This window comes from Dromaius novaehollandiae, chromosome 5, assembly GCF_036370855.1.
Source record: "Dromaius novaehollandiae isolate bDroNov1 chromosome 5, bDroNov1.hap1, whole genome shotgun sequence".
NCBI classification, from domain to species: Eukaryota; Metazoa; Chordata; class Aves; order Casuariiformes; family Dromaiidae; genus Dromaius; species Dromaius novaehollandiae.
In genome coordinates this window covers 62,072,298-62,086,503 of record NC_088102.1, presented here as the reverse complement: position 1 = coordinate 62,086,503, position 14,206 = coordinate 62,072,298, and the positions used below count along the sequence as shown (strand labels likewise).

At 44.3% G+C, this 14,206-nt stretch overlaps 1 protein-coding gene across 8 annotated transcripts in view; it reads right to left on the bottom strand.

The window, feature by feature from the left end:
• DENND2B (DENN domain containing 2B) overlaps positions 1-14,206 on the bottom strand; it is a 189,086-nt gene that overhangs the window by 11,118 nt on the left and 163,762 nt on the right. The gene's annotated exons all lie outside the window — the stretch shown is intronic.

The window sequence follows — 14,206 nt, the reverse complement described above, 5'->3', positions numbered from 1 at the left end:
CTGGGAAACGATTACAAGGCTGAGTCAGGCGGTCTCCTCCTCCAACACACACAAAATGCAGAGGCAGAGGGGAAGGGCAGAACAGACTGCTCAAAAGGCATCACGTGAAGAGGGGAAAATGGAAGTAAAAATTGAAGCAGACTGCTACCATTTGGATGGGAGATGCATGTAAAAATGCTGTTACTACTCCTGCTGGCTTAGAGCAGAACGCCCCTGCGCTGGACACTGCACACATCTGCACTTTGAGAAAATAAAGGCTTCTCTCCAGGAAAGCTCCAGGTGGATAAAGTAAGATAAGTAAGTGGATAAGTAAGAGCAGCAGTTTTATTCAGGTGGATAAGACCAAGTACTAGCATCAAGGATAAGATATAAATGAAAATATATCAGTATCCCTACCCTAGCTGCCTCGCCATTACCAGCTCTTGCAGGCTTCCTGCCAGAGGTCAGCTCCTAAAGGGAGCACTTGGAGACCCCCAGGCTGTTTGAAAAGCTGGGCGAGTGGGGAGGCTGCTACCCGTGCGCACGGCGGGTGCAGTCAGCGTGAGGACGCCCGCCCCGCACCGCGCAGTGCGTGCGCTCAGCTGCAGGCCCCCGGCCCCATCGCCTCCTCCTGAGGCTGCGCTGCACCCAGGGCCCCCAGCATCCACGGCTTCTGCTTCGCTCCAGCGACTGCTGTGCTGTGAGGGTGCATTTTCTTTAACCAGGATACCACCAAACAGACCGGCGAGGAAGCAAAGAGAATTCAGCTTTCCATCTTTGATACAACGGTGCAGGACATTTCCATTTTGCAGCCAACATTAAATTGTCAGACATGCTGGCATTTCTACACATGTAAAATTATTGCTGATTGTGTCTCATTGGATCACCCTAGGGCACTGAAAAGGAAAAAAAATCTGGAATTCATTTCTTTTGACTCAAGCCAAAGAAATGACATGTTTTGCAGAATTTTAGCAAGACGACCAACCCCAAGAACAATTCAAAATAAAATCATGTGAGTCACTGTTGCTGCAGGAAAAGAAAGCATGGTGGTGGAGCAACGCGACTGCCCGGCTGTGGCCGTGAGAAAAGGCCCCGAGTGGCAGAACGCGCTAGTGCAGGCGTTCCCGAACAGCAGTGACATTCGGGGCACCGCGGCATCAGGCGCGGGCACGGCCGGGAGCCGGCTCTCACAGGAGACAACTGCAGCAAGCGTACGGGGTAACCTTCTCCCCAGGAACAACATGAGGCAGTAAATAGCTTTGTGTTTGTAACTTAATACTGAAGCGAAGCTGAAATGAAGATGCTTGTGAATCAAGGCTGTCATGGGTAATATTAATGCTGATGAGAGTTTAAAAGGATACCTCTACTCATTCGTGCATAAGACCTGCAATTACTCATGGGTCTGGGAAACCTGCCTATTAGCAGTGTAGCTTTCTTTTGGAAGGCACTGTTTTCACACGAGCAGGATTCAAAATTTAACTTTTTTCCCCTGAATTTTTTAAGTTTGTGTGTCTGCCTCTGGATAACTTTCTCTGTTTTCCAATTTCAAGCAAAATGATATAGAATCATAAAATAATTTAGGTGAGAAGGGACCTCAGGAGGTCATCTGGTCCTACCTCCTTGCTCAACATTAGCTCAGGTTGCTTCCAGGAACAACGCCAAATAAAAAAGATATTATTTTGCTATATAAAACATCTTTGATGCCCTTTTCCGTGAAAAGGTGGCATGCTTTGGTGGCAAAGACTTGAAGGCTGGCAGGAGGTGGTGGCCTGCATGCCAAGGACTTGACATCGATTACTGATGTGTAAACTCACTCTAATTTGGTTATGCTAGAAGCCCTCTTATAATAATTTTGTGCATACTAAGCAGAGAGGTATTTTCACTGCTAACTTCTTCAGAAGAAATTGTCCACACTAAGTAGCACTTTCCTTGCCGTCGTAGCCCTGGGCTACACTGAGCAGTGGGAACTGCAGCTGAGAGCAGAAAGTCTGCATCCAAGAGACAGCAGCCTCCTGTGCTTGCAGGGAACCCTAGGGAAGGTAAGAGGAGGAAGGGAGGTGGCAGCATTAAATGCAGAATTAAATTAAAGAATAAAAACCAAAGGCAGGAACAGGAGGGGAGGAACACAAAATGAGTCTGGTGAGCAGACGGAAAGGCAAAGTGAACTGAGGGCAAAGAGACTGGGACGCAGAGTGAAGGGTGGGAGAGTGACTGGCTGGGCTGAACCACGCAAGGACCAGTGAAAGCCATCGCAGGTGAACATGGCTAAAGGCTGCGTCCTGCAGGAGAAGACAAATGGAAAGGTCACTGCAAAGCTTTGCCCTCCCTGCTCCTCCTGGCAGAGGCAGGGACTGACGAGCTGCCAATTCCCCTTGTCCATCCTCATTCTGCTGCCGGGGCTGAGATCGATGGGAGCAGCACAAGGGAAGGGCCCAATATTGGTGTAGCTGAAGCTATGGGAGAGCCAAACCCCCAAAGCCAACTCCTGATGCAGAAGCAGGTCAGATATAACCAAAGCTCTTACACTTATGCCACTCTTGTCCCTCCCATTACACAGCAGCTTGGTGATTAGCAAACATACACAAAACCACAGCTTCTATCAGGAAGAATTTACAAATTGAAAAGACAAGCTTCCTCCACAGCAATGATACACCTACATGTGAAAGAGAGAAAATTATGATCAAAATGAACACCAGAATTTATCCTCAGTTTATTGTCATTTGACTCAACTACAAATTAATTCTAATATAGTAATCTGTCTGGGCACTGACAGAAAAGCTATTTCTAATGACTACAGAGCAGCAGGAATTATAGTTAGTTCACATCTGGCTTCACAAAATAAAAAACAAGCATAAGGAAACCAGCAAAATACTCTTTTAGGCCCTGATTCAGCAAAGTACTTACGCACAAATTTCAACCCTAATATACTTTCATTGTGCAGAAGTATTTTGCTGAAGTGAAGCCTAAATGACCTTCTTGCACTTCTATTTTAATCAGATAAGCCCACAAGTACACACAAAAGACATGACAGCCCCTTTTGAACCACAAGTACCCTGACCGCTGTGGAAAAGAGAGCTGTTTAAGTGGCTGTAAAGTTAGAATGCTGTATTTAAGTTATTTGCCTCTTGCCTTTACATTAATTGTGAATCTGTTCAGGCCAACACTGCAGGTGCAGATACCAAAGTACTGCAGTAGTCTTGATCTTAATACCTTCAGGTAAATCTGCGAAGATCTGGGTAGCACCAGGGAGTTTAGGATGAAGTGCTTGCTTACTTGACTGGAAGGTAAGTTTTGAACTTTCTGAGTTTCCTCTGCTTGCTAAATCTGACTTTTTCTTTTTTCCTCTAGAATAATCAACACGACATTTAAAATCAGACTGGTGGTTACATATTGTGTGGAAAGGTGAGTGTGCTTTGCTGTAAAAGCCAGAGTAACACTTTGCACTGTGATTCATTTATATTTTTACAGCAAGCACATAAGTAAGAATCAAAGTAAACTAAGAGTCATGACATCAGGTCTTTAGCTGATTGATTAAAATATGCAGCTAATACTTTACTTCGGATCAAAATTTGCCTTCCTTCTCCTAAGGAAATATTGGCAAATCTATATGTGCGAATTTTAGGTTACTTTTTCTGTGGATGTCAGTGCAGATCTGCCAATAGAAAGCTTTGCTCATCCTATCTAAATAAAGTAGGGAATTCCCTAGTGTAAATTTGATCATGGGAGGAAAATGTGGGGAGAGAACAGGACCCTGCATGCATCGCTCATGTGAGAATCATGGCGATCCAAGTCCATCTGGGCTAATTCAAGCTTGGTAGCCAGTCTTGACCATTTCATACTTAATTACTACCCACACTACAACAAAAACTGCTACAGTTGATCTGTGCAACCAGGTAAATAGCTTTCTAAAACAAAAATGAGAGATCTCCCCATTCTGTTTAATACAGATGGGCTGTAACAGATACTACCCAGTATTAGCAGAGGGCTAACAACTCATTCCTAGCCCAGAAGCAGGTGCAAATCCTTCACTGTGCAGGAGCTTGACATAGGCAAAAATATTAATCGGGAACCAAACACTTCCCAGGGTGGGTGACTTGATTCCACAAACCAAGAGCGCAGCTATTGCAACATGCCCATTTGCCTCAAGGATCCATTCACTGTTTCCTCACTTTTCAAGCCACGCTTCCAGCTCTTGGCAGCAGCAGCCTGATGCAAAAGTTAGACCCTAACTGCAAATTTGCAAAGTGCGAAAGGCAGAGTCAAGTCACAGTGGCTCCCCTGATTTGAATGCTGACACGTTTGCTTCAAGCAAGTGTTGTGATATCTCAGAGCGCAAACAAGGCCTCAGTGATAACACTAGGAGGGAGAGGAGGCACCAAATGAGGAGGAAATGCATATTTTCCACATCACATCAGCCCAATTATCAGTTATCCTCTTTTACAGAACTGTTTTAGCTATGCTTACAACTCAAAGACTGTAGCTGCTTAACCCCCCTACCCTTCGAATCATGTGTTTTTTTCCCCATGAAAACAAGCCAACACAAACCGTGTTTTGCAAGAGATGAGTCACACTTCAGGTTTTATCTGGTGCAGCACTCTGCAGACAGCTTTCAAAGCCGAGCTTTCTACAAGGCAGTTTGAGAAACACAGAGGCTGTACAATACCTATGAAGGAACCATAACATGGCCTCACCTGTCTGGCTAAAGCAGCACAGCAGTTCCTTATCAATGAGTCACCAGTGACGCAGGTAGTTCTGGGACAGACTCCAATGGCTCCTGAAGGTGAGTTATGGGAAGCTCAGACACTGAATTCTTCACGCTATTAATGATTCCGGGGAGGTGATTTTTGTTATTAACATAGTGGTCACAACCCAGTTTCTGGATTTTTTTTTTTTCTCTAATTCGTGGAGCCATAGTTGTCCACACTGCCGTGTCAGTGAGTACAATTCATGGAACAGACTTGCCCAAAGGTTTCTGCCATTGTCTGTGTCCCATTTCTGGTCCTTCCTCACCCTATTTTATAGAAAATTAAGTGGGTGACATCTTCATCCATAAACTCTTCTCTGAGCACATCCCTGTAACTGAAGCTTGCAAAACCCTCTCCTATCTTGTGCTATCTTATCCTACCAGTACGCTTGCACCTGCAGCCTCACTGTCATTCCTTGGATGCCTCCCGATGGCGCGTTACAAGCACACCAGAGAACGCGAGACTGAGGGGTGAGAGCCCATGGTGGCGCTTGCCTGTCCTTTCATCACTCCTCCACAGAAGTTTCTTCCAGAATCATGTGCACAGAAAAGCTTTTCTATCACGATAAAAAGTTCCACTATACCAGAACAGAGAATATTGCAGAACCTCAGGTACTATGCTGATATGCTGGGCACTGTGCTAAGACACGTGCCAAGGGCAAGGACCTTAACTTTTAGCATTTTCTAAGACAACAACAAAGAGAGCAAAAATTATGCCTGTGATGCTTACGGCAGCCCATGTGACAACGGCGGGTTGCTGCAGCAATCTGTGCTGACTGCGGCTTACAGGTTGACGGCTTGGGAATGAGCAGGCACATTACAATGCCGTAGTGCAGGCAGGAGGTGACAAGGTCAGGAATGGCCAAGGCCAGAGAGCTGTCTACTCTGATGGGAGGATGCCTCGTAGCTAAACAGAGAGGGACACAAGTTCGATGTGCTCTCAGAGATTCCTACTTTAAAACCACTGGATTTGTTGGCTAGTTAAAATAATTCAGACTGTCAGTGTTTTATAGTTACACAACTCATTAGGGTATACTTTCCAAGAGTATCCAAGTACAGAATTCGTTTTGACTCTAGAGGTGGCTTTTTTTTATCATCCAAATATCAGAAGACAAATATTTTATGCAAAATTTCCAAAAATTATCATGGCTTTACACTAATTAAGTAATTAATTTTCCTTCATTAAGAACTGCATCTTCAGAATTCAACGCCTGCTTGTCTGGAATATCTGACTAACGGATAGTCTAAGTTCCTACAGATAACTGAGGAAAGCACAACCCTGGCTGATGATACAAATTCGTCACGCATCACATGGAACCGATAGCTGCAGACAGGGGAATGCACTGTCAGGAGCTCTCTCTCTCAGAGAATAGCTTTGAAATATTTCATTTAAAACAAAGCAGAGAAAAGGTGATTAAAGGGGAACGTGACATTTTTTTTGGCTTCGGTAATATTAGTGCATGAGGAGGGAGACATATGAAAGCCCTGGAGAAAGAGACATGCAAAGTGCACTTCAGGACTAGGATCTGGCTTTTCAAGTCACTGGCATTCAAACATACTTTCCACAAAGCTCAAGCAAGTAAGATTTTTGGCAAGAAATCATTCACTGGACACATCAGCCACCTGCCCAAGCTGTGTCAGGTGGTTAAAAGAAAAAACAGCATTTCAAAGCAGAAAGTTATCCTTAGTGCCCACAGAGTTATCCAGGTCCTTCCTACATGACAGTTTCTTAGCATAAATCCATAACAAACACAGTTCTGCCCAGGTGCTGCAGAGGAGTGTTAGCTACTCGTTTTTTCCACACCAAGACCTTTGCTTCCACTCGGCTTTGTTAACACACACACTGGTGGTTTCAGATTGGCAGGCAATCATTGCACTATTAAAAATATGACGGCTGTAAAGTAGAAGGAAGAATTTTTCTAGTCAGTAACAAAGGAGGACAAAAGAAACCCTAATCCCTCTCATTCAAAAGCTGAAAACAGGGAACTTTTCTAAATCCCCTTCCTGGGAGCTGGAGGCTGAGTTGGGAAAATGCTGCAAATTATTGCCATACAGTTATTGCACTAATAAACGATCCAGAAGAGAACTACCAAACAACATAGTCGTCCTCTTATCCCATTCTCTTTCATGGGGAAGGAGAAAAATTGCACTGCACAAGTCATAAATGGGATAATGATCATGTTTTTCCACTGTAGAGCTTTGACCAAAGTGTAGAATGAAGAAGGGCAGCAGGGAAGGAGGAAAAGGAGGAAAAGTCTACCCTTTTTGTGGTACAGCATACTAAAAATGCCCTCAAAGCTTACTGCATATTAAAATGTCATTATTCGATTGCTTTTCTCTGACACTGCTGAATCTTAAACAAGCCAGAGACTTAGAAAGCTCATTTTGTTTCTCAGGCTGTCTCTTCTGCCTGACACACATTTCCTGAGAAAATCTGTTTGAAATACTGTCAATGTACAGCTCGTATATTGGCCTCAATCACCACAGAATGTGTGTGCCAGAGTAACATAATCCAAGCGGTACAAAATATAAGTATCTCATGAGAGGGGGAGAATAAAGTGGAAAAATTCTCTCTCAAAAATCTTAAGTGACAGCTCTGCTAGCTACCTTAAACCATTAATTTCGTGTCACATCGAACACTTATTCTAGCACATAGACTGTAAGACAAGGCACTAGCATCTTGCAGGACTGGGCTACATTCAAACAACCCATTCAAAGAAGAATACAGCTACATTTGGCGGGAAAGAAGAAAGCAGAATGTGAGTAAATTACAGCCACATTGGGGCAAAGAAACGTTTTAAAGAGGGTCTAAGGTTTCTTTTTTTTAAGAATATATATTTCCACTTAGTAATGCTTCATAATGCAAGCAGACTGAGAAAAATCAAAGCCTCACAAAAGGAAAGTGATTGCAGGAAATAAAACACAGACTCAGACTCCAGAGGATGCATCTTTTATACAAAAGATGAATGCAGCTGCAAGTTGCTCTACCTTAAGTAAAACGGGTGGTCCTTGGTTTCTAAATCACTCAACAATTGCAGCTGATCCAGCTCTCACTGGAGGAAATCAAAATACTATGTTTACTTACATGCGAACTGGATATCTTTGCCATTGAATACATTCTGTCTATTGGGCATGATTACATATTGGATAATTATATGAGTGATCATTCCTTCCACTGCAGGAATTAGTGAGAGAAATTTCCTAGCTTGTGTTCAGCATATCAGACCAGACAAGCATAATAATCTTGACCATACTCAGAAAGCACTTAAAGATCTTTGGATAAAAAAATACCAGCAGCAGACGGTCATCCTGATTTCTTTTCAGTTTAGATGCAAGATCTGTGAGCTATTTCACATTCCAGTAGGTGAGCTGGATTGCATTTCTAAACATCTTCTTCAATGAACTTGTGATAACTGAAAAAAAAAAGTTTTCCTCGAAACAAAGAACTGAACTTCTAGCTCAACATAGGGCTGGGCCAGATGTGACCAAGAGAAGGCGTAGCTGTGATCTGGGTACATCTCCTGCAATCTGTCCTGAGAAATGGCACAGAACAGGAATAAACAGCAACAGCTGGACACCAGCCACAGCAAATTCTCCCTCGCGAGTGGGCTTCTGGCATGTGTTTATGGTCAAATTTGTCTCACCGTTTTTTTGTGGAGGTTTTTGTGACAGTGGGAAAGTAAAGGAATCTTTATTACTGGCCAAAGCTCACTGTGTGTTTACTGAGCACACATTCTCTCTTTGCCCTAGCACATGTATTTTTACCTCTTAACCTGCAGGTTAAAAGGCTGTACAAGTTTTACAGTATGACAGACTACTGGAAAGGAGCAGGAAGCAGGTGAGCCTGGTCAGGCCTATCATTTGCAGGATTAGTTTGTAAGAATTATGTTGTACTGTTATTAAAAAAAAGTCGGAAAATAGGGAAAGAGCTTTCACCTTAGTAATCTGCCCTAAAGTTTAGCTGCTCTTGCTTTGCCACTTTTCCAGCTTTGACCTCACTACAGGGCTGAGAAACAATAATTTACTCCTGCTACCACAAAGTTGTAGCCTATCTCCCATTTGGTTTTGCAACTGCTAATTCCAGCCAGGAGATCATATTATGACTTTGTCTGCTGGAAGAAAGGACCCTAAAATCCTTCTTCCAGATAGGCAGTGAGAGACTGGGACCACGCTGCCCCCTAACCGTTAAAGGTGCCGCTTTCCAGCCTGGCCTCAAGACTCCCAGAACAATGGATTCAAACATGCAGACAAGCGACAAGGCTCTCTGGACATCCCGAATGTAACAAGGACAGCCCCAAACCATCTCTGTCCGCAAGATTAGGGAAAAGCTGTTGTTTGTTCTGAAAGCCTTTGCCCTTGTATACGAGTACATTCTGCTCCCTTTTTGCTCCACAAAGCTAACAGAGACATGCCTGCGGGATGACTTTCCCCCACTATTTACATATTTATGCCTTTATCCTGTATTAGTCAGTGTTCCTGTCTGGAGCCTATAACCTTTGGTAAGGTTTAGGATCTGCCCGAGCTTTCTACGGTTGTGCTGGACTACAGACTTCTCCTGACAGTCCAAAACAGTTTAGGAAGGGGCACAGAGATTTTTATCCTTTACTGGAAGTCTTCCCATCTCACAGGGGCCTAGCTACTACTAACAACAGTGCCTCTTGCCTTTATGGGGAGAGCACTACAGAGCGGCTTTCGTGGGGCCGTACCACAGCAGGTGACAGACTGCTGTCGGTGTTGGGCCAGGCTCCCCCCACACTGGCGGGGGGAAGCCAGCTGCCAGAGAACCAGGGCGGAGAACACACTCCTCTCCTTGGAGAGACGGAGTTGTCTGCAGCATCCCTAAGGGAGGAAGACCCTGATGTGCGGGAGCTTTACCTGCACTGAAGTTCTCTGTCGTAACGCCCAGCATTACCTCAGCCTCATTCCCTCACATCTGCCTTGCACACAGGTGAAGTCTTGTGGGTTGACTTCTGGACTGCTGGAATTGGGAAAAACTGAGGCCTGAGATACTTTGAGGCCACCTGGCTCACACCTAAGGTCAGTCGGTGATACATCTTTCAGCGGCAACACCAGCTTAAAGAGTGCCCGTCCCAGCCCTACCGCCCACCCCAGCCCCAGTGCCCTGCTCTAACCCGTCCCAGCACGCAAGCTCACGCTATGACTAGCTGTGAGGACTCCCCTGGCTTGGAAAAACTCAGCAAAATGAGTAATTCCTGCCGTGGCTGGGCCGGCACAGCCTCCGGGGCTGAGGGAGGACATGGGACAGGGCAGCAACAGACAGCGGGAAGCAGGAGGGGAGCTCTCTGAGCTGGCACTACCACTTGGAGAAAGGCCTGTCATATCTTTGCCTTGAGGTATATTTTCAAGCTTTCCTAAATGGTTTAGGAGCACAAATCCCATTGCTACCAACAGAAGGCATTTTCCTTGAGGCCTATGCTCCTGCATCACTGAGAAGTATCTGAAATATCTCATTTCAGAAAAATTTACAACAATGAGAACTTACAAGAGCAGGGACTCTATAGACACCTTTTACAGCTCCTAAAATTTCATAAAGGGCACTGAAGAGGAATATTCTTGGATGTAAACCTGCAGCAAAAGACAAGCCTCATCCAGATGCTCCCACCAACTCTGGCTGGCTTTGGATTGGACCCACATGTGAAAAGCAGGAAAAATATGCTCAGTGTTCTTCACAATATAGAGGATTACAACAAGAGTGTTTTCTATTTATAAAAAGTTGGGTTATAACAAAGGGATGTTGAGATGCCCACGGACTTACCTTCCCCCTCTCCAAACATTCAGGGGAAAAGTCAAAAAACTGTTCTCACAGGCACGGATACATTACCCCCTCAGCAAATACACCCACAAATTTGTTTCCTCAGCATAAAACTAAAACAAACAGAGAAATATTTTTCCTCCACTGTTTGCCTTCTATTTATTTTCTGTTGCTACCTTTGTGCCTGCAGCAACATCAAGGTCCCCTGAGCCATAGAACCCACTTCTTTTCCATCTGCTGCCGAGTCTTTTCAAACCCCAGGGGGCTGCTCCGGCGCAGCTCTCCGTCTGCAGCTGGCAGAGTCATGGGACTTCTCAGAGTTGGGGTGAACAGGCAGAACGTTGGGAACAGAAATAGGAGCTCCCAACTGGGACCAGGATTTGGATCAGGATGGGCTATATCATCTCAGCTGTGCTTTCGGCAGACATTTGAGGAATTGGAGCTTTAAGTTGCTCTTTTATGAGTTGTTTATTACTATTACTACTATTATTCCAAATTTCTTTATCATCATCATTTCTCCATTGACTGTTAATGGAAAGCAAAAGACTGAAAGGTCACTGGTAGAGTCAAATTCACTTTTGAAGGTGAGCAAATTGCTGCAGGGATTTATTCATCCAATTCCAACCAGAAAAAAAAGACATAAGCAGCCTATTAAAAAAAAAAAATCCCTAAATGCACATAGGCATAAATAACCAAGGCAAACTCACAGTCCTATCATTCGAACCTTAATCTTGTTTCCTCATTGCTGGTAGCATCGCTTTTTGTGTTGAAAACAGCAACCTCCTCTTCTGAGCAAAGATCAAGGACTATAGATTTTCACATTCTGGGCACTGTATACACCATAAATAACAACTTATTAAATGAATCTCACTTTACTAGGCCTGACTTTCCCAAACTTGTATAATGTGTGAAATCTTTTATTGCTTAGAGACCTGTAAAATAGGCAGCCACAAAAGCCCATTGCATCTCATTGTTTGAAGCCTGAACCTCAACATCATTTCTTTCTAAGCTAGTTTGTGGGTACATACAGAAATCAAACCCTTGTAAAATCTTTTTAATTTCCTGCTCTGGTTCTTCAGGCCCATAGACCGGACCTGTAAAATACTTCACTTCTTTTTTTTCTACATTACTGGTAAACTCCTTTGGTTTCAGCCGTGGTACCCATAAACAAAATTCATGTCAGAGAAGCCAAAGGCTCCAAGACAGACAGTTATTAGCTCAAAGCTGGAGTGTTTCATTTTAGACTTCATCCCCATTTAAACCATGAAAACCTCAGTAAATATTGATTTTAAATCCACTTCTTACTGTCGCTTTCTCCAGGCCTTTGTCAAAGGACTCATTATTAGTTTCTTTTTTACAGCATTGCCTAGCTCCCTGTGCTGAGAGGGAGCCACATTATATCAGGTATAACTGTGTTCACACACTGAGCAAGAAACTGTCTCCATCCTGAAGAGCTCAGAATAATCCCAGACAGACCAGAGAAAAGAAGAGAAGGACAAAAGAAAGAGAGGAGCTAAGTTTCCTGCATGTGTCACACCACAGGTCAGTGGGTTCAGGAAGATAACTCAGGATTCCTGAGTCTTAATCCAGGGCCTTACCTACCAGGTCAGATTACAGTATAGTCTTTTTTTTTAAACAAAACAAAACAACGTCTATAAAATAACCACAATAAGTTAACTTTTTACATATGAACAGGTACACTTACAGTTCCAAGAGTGCCCATCAGCCGATGCTGCTTGGGTTCTGTCCCTTCTCACAAAACCTCTCAGGCCTCTGATCTGTCTGAATCCTCTCCTTTCTCAAAGTACCTAACAGCCCCTAACCGGATGGCTCTTACAGCAGAAAGAAGAGTTCACTGGAGAATGTTTTCAGTGGGAGGGAGGTAAACATATCTAAACAACACTAAAAGCACCTTTATCATTTCTAGTTCCTGTAGGTCCCGGTGCCCTGTTTCTGCACACCAAAAAGGAGAGCAGCAGCTCTTTGTCTCTAGGCAGGAGTCCCCATTAACCCTTGCGCTCTGAGGTCTCTAGGTCTGAAGCAGCTTCCAGGAGCAGGTCCTTGCATGGACAAGCCTGAGCTGTTACCATCCAGTCAGACTTGCGCTACGTATAAAACCCTGGTTGCCCTATCAAATCCTGGGCTACTACGAGCCCTCAGCATTGGCAACACGGGTGTTTTCCACGCCGAGCTGCCAGAAGCCTGTCAAAGTAGATTTAAATGTTTTTTTTTTTTTTCACTTAGTAGTGCCCAGAAGCATTATATGACATTGGCTAGGCCAGCTTTCCCCAAGAAATGTTCCAGGGAAAGGCCTTCTGTTTCAGCCCTACACTGGAGGATGTCTCTCTCAGCAAGCCATCCCCATAGCAGTGCCCCTGCAGTCAAGAGATCGAAGGCTCTGGGTACTTTGCCAACCAGGACAACTTCTCAGAGGAGTGACTGGGAACTCCGCAGAGGAGCAGCAGCTGGCAGCACCACCGTCCAGCCACACAGAACTGTGTCATTCTGAGTCGTTCTGAGTTAGAGTCAGACTTGGGGGTGCCACTAATTCTGCTAAATGAACGGCAAAATAGAAACAGGCAGAACGATGTAATTGCTGTAGAAAAACAGCCAGAAGGAACACATCAGCAATATTTCCAAAAGCCACCTGCCCCAATATCCCTGGGAGTGACTCACATATCTTCTAAAGTACTGCAGAAACCCCTGACTAGCTGCACAATTCTCACTGGGGGTTTATGTGAAATTAAGTCATCCCAAATGGTCAATCAAACTAAGGGTTACTGACAGGGAAACAGATCAAATATAATGTTCCTGTTGCTCTAGACAACAAGAAAGACTTCTAAGGAAGTCATTTTATAGCCTGAACAGGGTCCACAGCTTTAAGAAATTCTCCCCTAAAGGTTGTAAAGCTTTTACTATGCAAAGTATTTTTGCTGTTGTATACACTGGCGGCCACTAAGTGCAGCTATTATTTCTGGCAAGCATTCAGAGAAGGATGGGGCTGATAAAGCGTTTAACAGAGTTTATTTGGGTCAATCCATCTGTTTTTAACCATCCATACAGTCTTTTGGGTCCTTTTAAAAGATGCTGGATGTTCCTGAATCTAATACATTAAGTCCTTTATTTTTATTTGCCATCTTTTATTATTTATCATGCCACAGCAAAGCATGTCAGCTTTAAAATGTCCACACACTTCTGTATGGATTACACAAGCACCCCAAAAAGGGCTGATTCACACAGGACAGGGATGCAGCCCACACCGAGCTCCTGTGCAGAGCTGTGACCTGCTGCGCTCCCTCCCTACACTTTGGGAGGGCACGAGCCTCTGAGCAGGCAAGGAGGAGAGAGCACTCACAGAGCAGGGAAGTTAGAGGTATGCTGAAGAAATCCAACACGGAGCTTCAGAAAGGAAATGTTTTCAGGTCACGTGAGCACCAGAAAAAATATCCTGACTAGCTGGGAAGGCATTCTCAACATCCACACTGCACAGGTTTGGTTACTGCAGGATTTCAAACCTCGCCCTATTGCCGACTCTCTATACTGCATGGAGCAAATCAGGGTGCAGCTTTCAGCACCCCACTGCCCTGCTAAGCTGCAAGGAACCAACAGCCACCAGGGGGAACACTTCAGTGACAATGTCTGCTGCTGTTCATGAGAGGTCTGTTCCACAACAGAAATGAAATATTGCTAGGACGATATTGCTTCTAAAC